Genomic DNA, 10,783 nt, shown 5'->3' on the forward strand with positions numbered 1-10,783 from the left:
ATAAATGACATATTTCATCATGCACAAGTGTTGAGTTCATTTATCAGACAGCAAAAACAGAGCTGCGGTGAGGTTGCGCAGCATGAGAAAACATAAAATTCTATCTAAAGCATATGCAAAATTGGGTCTAATGCACAAGGTAAAATATATACATTCCTTAGATAGAAATAGTCTTCAAAAATTGTACTTCTCCTTTATTAGACCTGGCTCCACCGTTACCAAAATTTTCAAATTCCTCACTCGTTCCTCAACTCAAACCCTTTAAAGGAAAGTTCATAAATTTGAGGTAAAACCTCAGATTTGAGGCTGAGTATTGAATTGAGAAAGTTGGTGACGGCGGGGTCAGGCCTGGAATATGCCGATACTATTTGGGACAATATACCAGAATATCTAAGTCTTAACATCGAGAAAATTCTGCTTGAAGCGGTGCAAATAATAATCGTGACAGGCTCCAAAACTCTCCTATTTAAAGAAACAGGCAGGGTTCCTTCATCTAAGCGTTGGTAAGACCACTGGCTTATTTTGTTGTTTAAAATGTTCCACGGTAAAGTTCCTAATCATCTATGAAACTTTTTGCAGACTCAGATTCAGCTTCCAATAGATCACATAATACAAGACGCACAAACTCAATACGAGAAATCTACGCAAGATCTCAGCTATATTACAACTCTTTTCTTCCAAATACCAGTCGACTTTTGCACACAATACCAAGCAATGTACAGAACAATCCTTCCATAAGAAGCTTCAAATCAAAGTACTAAAGTACTCACGGGAGTTGATTTTATAGATTGTTATTTATTTTAAAATCAACGATATGTGTTTTGCATGGCAAGAAATTCCTATAAGTATTTGAATTTATATAATATGAATCCTACAGGAATTTCGTGAAAATCCAATATCAATCATGTTGTGTAATATTCAAAGAATTATTTCATCAAACTACGTATTAGTTATCAAAATAGTTATGAGCAATTGTATTAATCCAAGCAAAATCTACTCTCGTTCAATCAGACTCTCAGCTGTATCCGTTAATCTCCGACAAGCAAGAGAGACTCTATACTTGTCGGAGATTTACGGAGACAGCCGAGCGTCTGGTTGAACGACACTATATTGAACTCTGGCGTAGGAATACATAAAATGTACGACTTCAAAAAATATCTTAATTGTTCGTACCATTTAAAATCTGACTATTTACAAGGTATCTATTAATGAGTTTCCTTGAAGAACAATGCTTAAGAACTCATTACATCGAATTTATTGATTAGAACTAAATGTTGTCAGCGGTGTTAATTTGTGCTTAGGTCCAAACTCTGTTTCACTTTCGGTTTGCCTGAGTAACTGCATAGGAGAGTTGATTAAAATCAACTCCCAAACCAACATAACTATTCCCGAATACTATCATATAGGGTCTCGTATGGTTCAAATTCTCCATTCTCAACTACGTTTAGAATGTAGTATTTTAAAACTCCATATGTAAACATAAACCTTTGTCCATCCCCTCTTTGTTCGTGTGGGTCAGTAGAAAACACTGATCATTATCTTCTACACTGTCCAAAATATGATACAATACGAAATATAATAATAAACACACTCGCAAACTCTACAGATCCTAACTAACTACAATGTACTCTACGGATCTAATTTTCTTAGCACTGTAGAAATGAACAAATTTTTCACACCGTACAAAGATGTATACTTGCTAGTAAAAGATTTAGCAACCATGATATCACGTAGAATGTTGTACAATAATAATACCTTTTTTCAATTGTCTGTTTTTCTTATTCCCACAATGCATTTATATTTATGACAATAGTTAATGAAAGTCGGCAAATCCTATGGTTTTTTTATGATGTGTTAGCACATGTATTAAGTTAAAATTTCAGACGAAAATAAAATAAATGTTCGTACTGAAAACGTACACAGAACTGAGATGTAAGAAATAAAGCCACTTTTCCCTTTGTATGGGTGTGTATGAACATTATCACATGATCATGTATACTATATATCTGTTATGATGTTCAACCAACGAATATATTTTCGTGTGATATCTTATTTTATTATACTTTCATGTCAGATACTGAAATCCGATTGGTTTAGACACAGTTGGTAATCCGTTCTATTACCCTCAGTCTTACCAACACACTTGGCAACTGGTAACACAACAAATTGTTACATGTGCGTAAATTATGCGCGTACGCATCTTAAAATCTTATTTTATTATACTTTCATGTCAGATACTGAAATCCGATTGGTTTGGACACAGTTGGTAATCCGTTCTATTACCCTCAGTCTTACCAACACACTTGGCAACTGGTAACACAACAAATTGTTACATGTGCGTAAATTATGCGCGTACGGTTCGCCGTAGAATTCACTTCATATCGGTATAAAATCAGTAAAATTTTCTTTAAAAAATAAGACATTCAGAATAATAAAATAAACAGTGCCTGTTTAGGAGGGTAACTGTTGTAATTGGCACCCCTTGAAAACCATTGTCAACCTCTGCTTCGCGTCGGTTGACAATTGTTTTCTCGGGGTGTCAATTTCAATAGTTACCCTCCCAAACAGGCACTATTTATATATTGTTGACTTTTTTCATTATCTCATAAAAAGTGTTTCCAACTTTGATTTTTGACATATATTTTTATTTTTTGTTCCGTGTATTTACATCACATTTACACCTCTTATTTCTGCAGTGTATGCAAGATAGGGATTAATATAAGCCCTATGGCTTGTTTCCCGATCTTACAGTTGTAATTATCATTATGTTAATGTATTGAATCTTTAATGAATAAATATTGATTAAACTACAAAAGATAATGATTCCAATTTTAATTTTAATAGTGCTGTTTTAACGCTTATATTATACTAATTTTTATTGGGACATCATTTTCTAATCTTTTTTTTCCTTTTTACTGTATGTTTTTTTTTAAACAAGAAGTCCTATTTACGTTCGAAAGTAGAAAGTTCCATTTTTTTGTGCCACTGAATGTATGGAAGGCCGGTATCGTTATAAATACAGTTTTACTTTCTAGAGTCAAAATATGATGCTACTCGAAAACATAGAATACTATGAAATAAAACGCGCATTTTATTATGCCTTTTATGTAGCTAATAACTTTAAATACTGTGTGGACATTTAAAATTACTTCCTTTCTTGAGAACATTAACTTGTGAACAAAATTTTAGATGTATTCAATTGCCACAAACGTCATATTGACTCCAATTTACACAGCTGCCGTAAACATTTTCCTAGTTACCATTTATTGCAATCACAACACACAGTAAAATTGACATCCAAACTACAAGTATCTCCTGGTACTGGTACTTGGCCAGATGTTTTGACTTGTGCACTATGTTCCTGGTTTGGGATTTAAACAAACTGTTGCCGTTGCTTTTCCTTTTGATGAATTTGGAGCTTTGCCTCTACTATTTGTTTTCTCAAACTTAGTGTCCTATTCTAGTTTTTGCTTCTTAATCTCATAGAATTTTAAAATGTAACTATTGGATTCTTCTAGATTCCCAGCGAGAAATGGTGTCACAAACTTTTTTTGTTCATTATCTGTTGATAGCTGTGCTACTGCGTTACCCATCCGCTCTTTGTGCTCCGTCGGTTGTGTTTCATCATGGGCATAGATGGTCGCAGGTGATGTTGATTCAGGCTTTGTGTCAAAAATTGCAGGTTTTAGAGGAAAGATTCCTGTTGTTCTGAAGGAGGAAACAAGACTATAGAAGGACAGCTGCTTAATTTAGCAATTTCATAATTTGTTACTGTGGCTCTTGGATTCTGCTGCATTCACCTAACAAAACTTCTAGGTCTTCACTCTGATAGATAGAAAAATTTGAAAATAACGAATTTAAATAAAGTGAAATTTTAAACGTGTCATACCTGATATGTCTTCTCATCAATAGCACAGATAAAAAAGACCGATTGAAATCAATTACCTGTGACAAAACGTCAAAACAAAAACAATGCTTTGTATGATTGGCATTTTTTTCTAATTGATATAAGTCTTTAGTAATAGTTTTAAGGACCCGTCACAATTGGCGCACCAGCAATTTACAACACATTGCAATCAAAATGTTTGAGCTTCGCATGAGCTGTCGAATACGTTGCATGGTGTCTCGCATTCGCTGTATGCGTTTTAGTGTTTGCATAAAGTCTCCTCAAAATATTTGGCATGCACACCATTCAGACACGACCAAATGCGATCCAAGTTTAAGCAATGCACTACCTCAAGAAAAGCAGGCATCTAACTCTAATGTGAATACCAATTGCACTTCCCGCTGTGATTATTGCTTTTGTTGAAGACATTGACGATGGCACACTGTGTGGGACATGATATGGTGTTATTCCTGTTTCATCAATATTGATAATCCAGTTTGGTTTATCTACTAAATTCTTTGCAACCATTATTGTGGTAAGTTCTTTAAAGTATGCTCTTTTTTTCTTGTAAGGTTTCTATGATTTAACAATCTTCAATTCATTATGGCCACCTGCTCTTAAAATGATAAAACCGGTTATTGCTGACATTACTCCAATTTTGTTGTCAGTGTCTTTTTCAAGGACAAGGCATAATATTTTGCAATTGTTTTAATGCTGCTTTTTGTGTAACCATATCCTGCATCGGTCATATAAGTTAAATGATCTACAAAATCTTTTTTCTTTACTTTCATTGAACAGTGGTTCCTTCCCTACTTTTGCCATACTTTCATCAGTTTATCTAGTTCTGTCCCTTAGAGTAGACTCTGGAACAAGAATATTATTGCAGCTCTATATACTGAATACTCTATATTCTGCAATAATATCTTAAACATTACAACAAATCTAAATGCAAATTTTTAGACTTTTTATTTTTGATAATCAAATTTTATTTCCTAAGTGTGTTCCATACTTTTTTCTTAAGCATCACGTCACTTGACATAACGCATCTAAACTCAACAATCAGGTGACAGACTGACAATTCATTAACAATTTATAATTTAAACTAAATGCCACAAATGACAAGTATGTAATTTCTTGTAAATGATCATTTATCATTAGAATATGATGTAATTTGAACACAATATAACACAAAAAAGACTTACAGACACGTACCTCATCTTTTTTTTTACATTACTAGCATTGACATTGATACCTTATATATCCTTAATCTGCAGTCTTATTACTCAAGGTGGCGCTAAATCGCAAACTAATCAGATGAGCTATGTTGCGAAATATACCGCGATAACGCGATACAATGGACCAGCGATATAATAAGAAAGGGGTATATTAAGGGAGTGGTTAATAACTAGGTATTCAATTGTTTAATTTTGTAATCCTCCAAAAAATATATCAAAGATATGAAGCTATAATACTAAACAAAAGTTGGTAAGCAATACTTTTTACTAACGCTTTTTAATAATACCTGAACTTTATAGTTTCGCACAGCTTACAAAGTTGTTTCGAAGAATTATTTGATACTGTTTACATCACGACATAACTATTTGATGAGTTTCACCGCAATAATGTATTACATTCATTACATTGGACGGAGTTTTGTAGAAATGCATTTGAACAAAAATAATATGACAAAAACTGCACTGGTAGTGAACACCAATGAAAGACGAAACAAAACTCCAAACACGTATTTAAATCAATCCTTGAAAATTGTTGAAGGTTTACCTGTGTCTTATTGTTATAAAATCGCACTTACGCAAACCAAACACAGTAGCAGATCTAGCTGTGACATTATGGACTTTAGAAAACATAGCGTTGAGGGTTTTTTTTGGGGGGGGGGTTTGGTTTGTTTGTTGTTGTTTTTTTTTTTGGCTTTTTATCTTTTTGTTTTGTTTTGTTTTGTTTTGTTTTTTGTATGGGTTTTTTTTTGGTAGAAACTGGTACATGTAACAACGACGATTGTTTTTTTTTTCTTGGATTTATTTTCACTTTTACTGTGTTTGATGTAGTGCGGCCCAGGTCTACAATATGCACTCTGTATGAACGGTTTGTTCTTGTTTAGCACACATTTGAAATTAGGCATCGAAAAAATGTGGGCGAAACGGGAATTTGACCAGATGAGATAATTGCTTAATTGCTATAGTCTATATCACAATTCTTGCGAGGGCACTTGCCAATAAAATAAATAAAACGTAACTACTCGCAAATGATATTTACATTTATTTTATGTTACAATATTACTTGCATAAAAGCACATTTACATAATAATTGACATCCATATTCATGAATTTGATTTCAAACATTAATTTGGTAATGAACAATTTCATTTTTTTTTTAAATAAGAAAGATTATTGCAAAAAAGTTGAATATATAGCGCCTTTGTTTAACTTACTGCCTATAGGAAGTACATGTACATGCTAAAAGTTTGAAGAGAAAATATCATATGTAAATATTTAATTATTGCGTTTACTGACTTGTACCATAGCTTGGCGAGTTTCCTATTGTTAAAAGTGTGGGTTATATGTACATACCCCACACTTTTTTTTAACTCCGCCTACTATCCGAGTAAAAACAACATCAACAAAGTTGTTTTAGCGCGTCCATAATACGCCACAGTAAGAGGTCCCTCCAGATCAAAATTGCAGACACTCAACACGGATAAATGACTCGACTAACTTAGTTTGCCGAACAAATCTCATTTTAGCTCGAGAGAAAACAATACCGGCAATGGCTTTGCCAGGAAGACTATTTTAATATTCCTCTCCATGTGTCACAAGTAGAGAAACGCGTGTTAAATGAAATAGGGGTATCCTGTTTGAAGGTTTTATTGAAAATCAATCACGTGTTAGGAACGCGTTTGAATAGAAAACTTGTTTTGTGGACAGAGTGAATAGCGGTAGCCAATCGAATTTGACATTAACAATTCACGGTTTCGCAACATGCTTATTGATTGATTTTGTTCAATAAATGTATTTACATGTTTTTCAGCCACTTTTTCAAAAAATACAAGTATATTATTGATATAGAGTATCAAATAAGGTTTTAAAAAACTAATTGCCTTCATCAATTTAAATTTAATTTCAATAGTTTAAACAGAAGCATTGCACAATTTAGGGTTCGGCAAAATATGGGTTTGTACATATGAGATTGTGTTAAAATGTTTTTTTCTTTGAACCAAATATTGATACAATAAGTCGGAAAATGAATGAATATGAAATTAAAACATGACAATGAAAAGTCGATCTATTCACTAGGGCTATGACTTTTTTTTTTTAAAAAAATTGAAAAATAATTAATTTTTGTCGGGGATATAGATATTCATTTTGAAAATTCGAAAGTACAATGTACAAATATAAAGAAAAACGAATTTGCTCGGTATTATTTAGAGCCACGTGCAATCCCGATAACTATAATAAGAAAATATAATGAATAATCGTAAACTATGGTACAAGTAACTTACCCCATATAATACTGTTGATTATGTGCAGATACCCGATGGGCGTGGTCATAACAACACTCAGGAGCTACGCTCCCTCGTGTCATTATGACCACGCCCATCGGGTATTTGCACATAACCAACACTATTATATGGGGTAACTACTACATATAACATGGATCGGAGGAAATGTGTATAGTGAAAACTCTGCTAAATATTTTTCATTTATGTTGTGGCTTGAATAATCGAAGAAAATAGACAAACTGTATGATGATAAATCGGCAATTTTATATGCCTCAAAAACTGTTTAAATTATTTCACAAAACTATCAAATGTAGACCTAATTCATGCATTTTCAACCTTTTTCAGTTTGAGGTATATCGCATCATTATTAAAGTAAATCCAGTGTTCTGTGATGTCATACTTTTTTGTAAAACATTGAATTTTTTAAAATTTGTGCAATATAGTTTTATGTATTTTATGTGAATAATTATATGGAAGTAATTAGAATAATTGTGAAGTTCAAGATATTTTTGCAGCTTGGCTTTATACTAAATTTCCAATTTTTATACATGTTATCTATGTTATGGGGAAATGACTCTTCATCTGACTTTTCTCTCAGTTGTGTGTCTAAATGCTATAATTTTTCTTATCCTAACAAGTAATTTTAAAATATGTTTGTAGTTTTAGTTTTCTGACACAGTTGGCTAAAAAATTAAACAAGATAAACAAGTTTCTGCCTACAAAGATTTTACTTTTAAACAAAAAAAGTATGGTTTTCTGGTGCTAAAATATGCTTTAGTTTATGTTTGTCTGACGTCTCAAAAAGTTTGATGACATGTATATTTTTTCTAATAATTGATGAAATTTAAGTCTATTAAGTTGAAATAAGTTCTGTTTTTCAACTTTCATCAGAGAATTTTATGACTATGGAGTTACCTTAAAATTTTATGTTTGTCAGATTTTTTTTATGTATTTAACCTCTGATTTGAAAAACTAGAAAGTGACCCGCCATATACTAAAGCGGTGATGTCATAAGAACTACTATCAAGGTCGCTACTTCAAGGATTGATATATTTTGTGATAAAGATCTGTTTTCTTTCATAATATTCTTTCTGTTGATACCAAACAATAAATTACAAACATGCGTTTTCACATAATTTGCAACTCAGTTGTAAAAAGAGACACGGAGTACCCCATATGACTGTCTATGTAGTTTTCCCCTTCGTCATATAATTATCCATTGAATCAGCTTCCAATTGGCTTGGGACCAGCAATGTTTCCTAATTCAGTGGTTTTATTTTCAAGGTAAATGGACAAAAATGTGAAAGTCAAATCATCTAATCATTATTCTTTTTTATCAGTGTGCGGAAATTGAAGACTTTTTAAATATATCATTATCTTTATTTTATCAAACTAAAAAAATGGTGATAGTTATTAGTTATTAGACCTAAAACACAACATAATATCTATATTCTTGTTGTTTTATAGTTAAAGGGGCATGGTCACGATTTTGGTCAAATTCTATTTTTATGTTTTTATTACTTACAATGCTTTAGAAATGCATTTCTGATAATCAAATAAAATTTGAGAGTCATTCGTAGAGTTATAAGCAAGATACGGGGCGCACAATTCTCTGTCATGCAAACAAGGCTCGTGCCCTGTTTTTGTTTACATAGGTTCAGTATACCATTAAAAAAAACATTTTCCAGCTTATTTGTCTATCTTTTTATTTATTTTAAGCATAGATAAGCAGTTCCTAACGTTTAACACATTCGTTTTAGATTTAAAACTGGAATATTTACTTCAACGTTAAAAATGTAAACAAACGCTTTGTTTACATAGCGAAGAATTTCAAGCTCTGTAACTCGCTTATAACTCAACATATGACACCCAAATTCCGGTTGCCTATTAAGAATGCCTTTCTGAAACATTGTAGAAATTAAAACCGTAAAAATAATTTTTGACCAAAATCGTGACCATGCCCCTTTTTGTTGCATGCAGTTGTTACTAATAATAGGCACGGTATTCAAGAATAATAGACCTCAAAGTACAATACTCTATTTTTTAGAGAATTTTTAAAATATCAGTCTGCTTCCAGATAATCCTTTATATGTCAAATTTTTAAACATTTCTGTTTTTAAACTCTTATAAAAATGAAATGTAATAAAGTTTGAAAATGAAAAACAAAATTATCATGATTGAAGTTTGTATGATTTTTATTGGAATCCATTTAAATATGAAAATAAATTATCCTTTTAAGGCAAACTGCTGGATGAAGTCCCACAAAAATCTGAAAATAGAAACAATATATGTTGGTTAATGAGATGAAAGAAAGAAATTGAATGGAATTGAAAAATTAAAAGAAATACTGAATTATTGCAAAAATCTTGGTTTGAAAGATCCTGTTTAAGAGTTGTCTTTCTTGACTTTACTTGGTCTCAAATATCTTGGGACCAATTTTCTAATAAAAAAAATCACGAAGAAAAATTTTTAAAAGGTACAACTATATGCTAAAATGTAGGAATAAGGTTAGTAGTGCTTATGTTAATGTTTGAATCTGAAAAAATATATTTTTTATGAATGCATTATATTTATATTTAACTCTTTAAAACAAAATGTTAGTAGTTACATTGCCTTTTACTTTTTTATATACAATACAAATTATAAACAACCATATGCATATTTTATACATACATTAGATGTCCATAGTGATACACATGTACGTGTGGTAATTAAAAACATGCTCTTTTTCAAGATTCTGTCGTTCCCTCATTTGGCTTGCAAATCCGTGCTTCCACTGCTGTTGCTACCTAGCTCTATCTATTTTAATTAAATAAAAATACATTAGTTAAGTGTCAAAATTTCAATGCAAGTCTTATACTGCAAATGTTTTAAATTTGGGAAGTTGGGATCAATGAATACAAGAGATGGTACTAAGGAACTTCAGTTTTAAATTAATCATGCATATATGGTTCAAGTGAAAATATCATATTTGCTTACCTTTATCGATAATCCGTCACATATTTATGATCGTCTGTTGCAGATGACATGACAAATATGTATTGCCAATAGCAGGGAAACAGTACATTATTTCGATTTAACGTTTTCTGTACATAACAGCTGATAATCAATGTAGTAGCTTTAATCACGAAGGGAATTGTCATATTTTCGAAGCGTTTTGGTGATTTCATTCTTATCTCATCTCCCTCATTAGAAGAGTTCAATTGAACGGTGTATAGTTATTTTGTACCACGATATAATGCTATCAATCCGGAACAAAATGGTGTTTCAAATGGATGTCAAACATATTGTGACGATGTTGCCTTCCACCTTAAGGCGCTGATAAAACACAGGCAAAAACCCAGGTAAAATCTTTGACCGAAAGCAGACTATAATTGTTATCA

This window comes from Crassostrea angulata, chromosome 4 (assembly GCF_025612915.1).
Source record: "Crassostrea angulata isolate pt1a10 chromosome 4, ASM2561291v2, whole genome shotgun sequence".
NCBI classification, from domain to species: domain Eukaryota; kingdom Metazoa; phylum Mollusca; class Bivalvia; order Ostreida; family Ostreidae; genus Magallana; species Magallana angulata.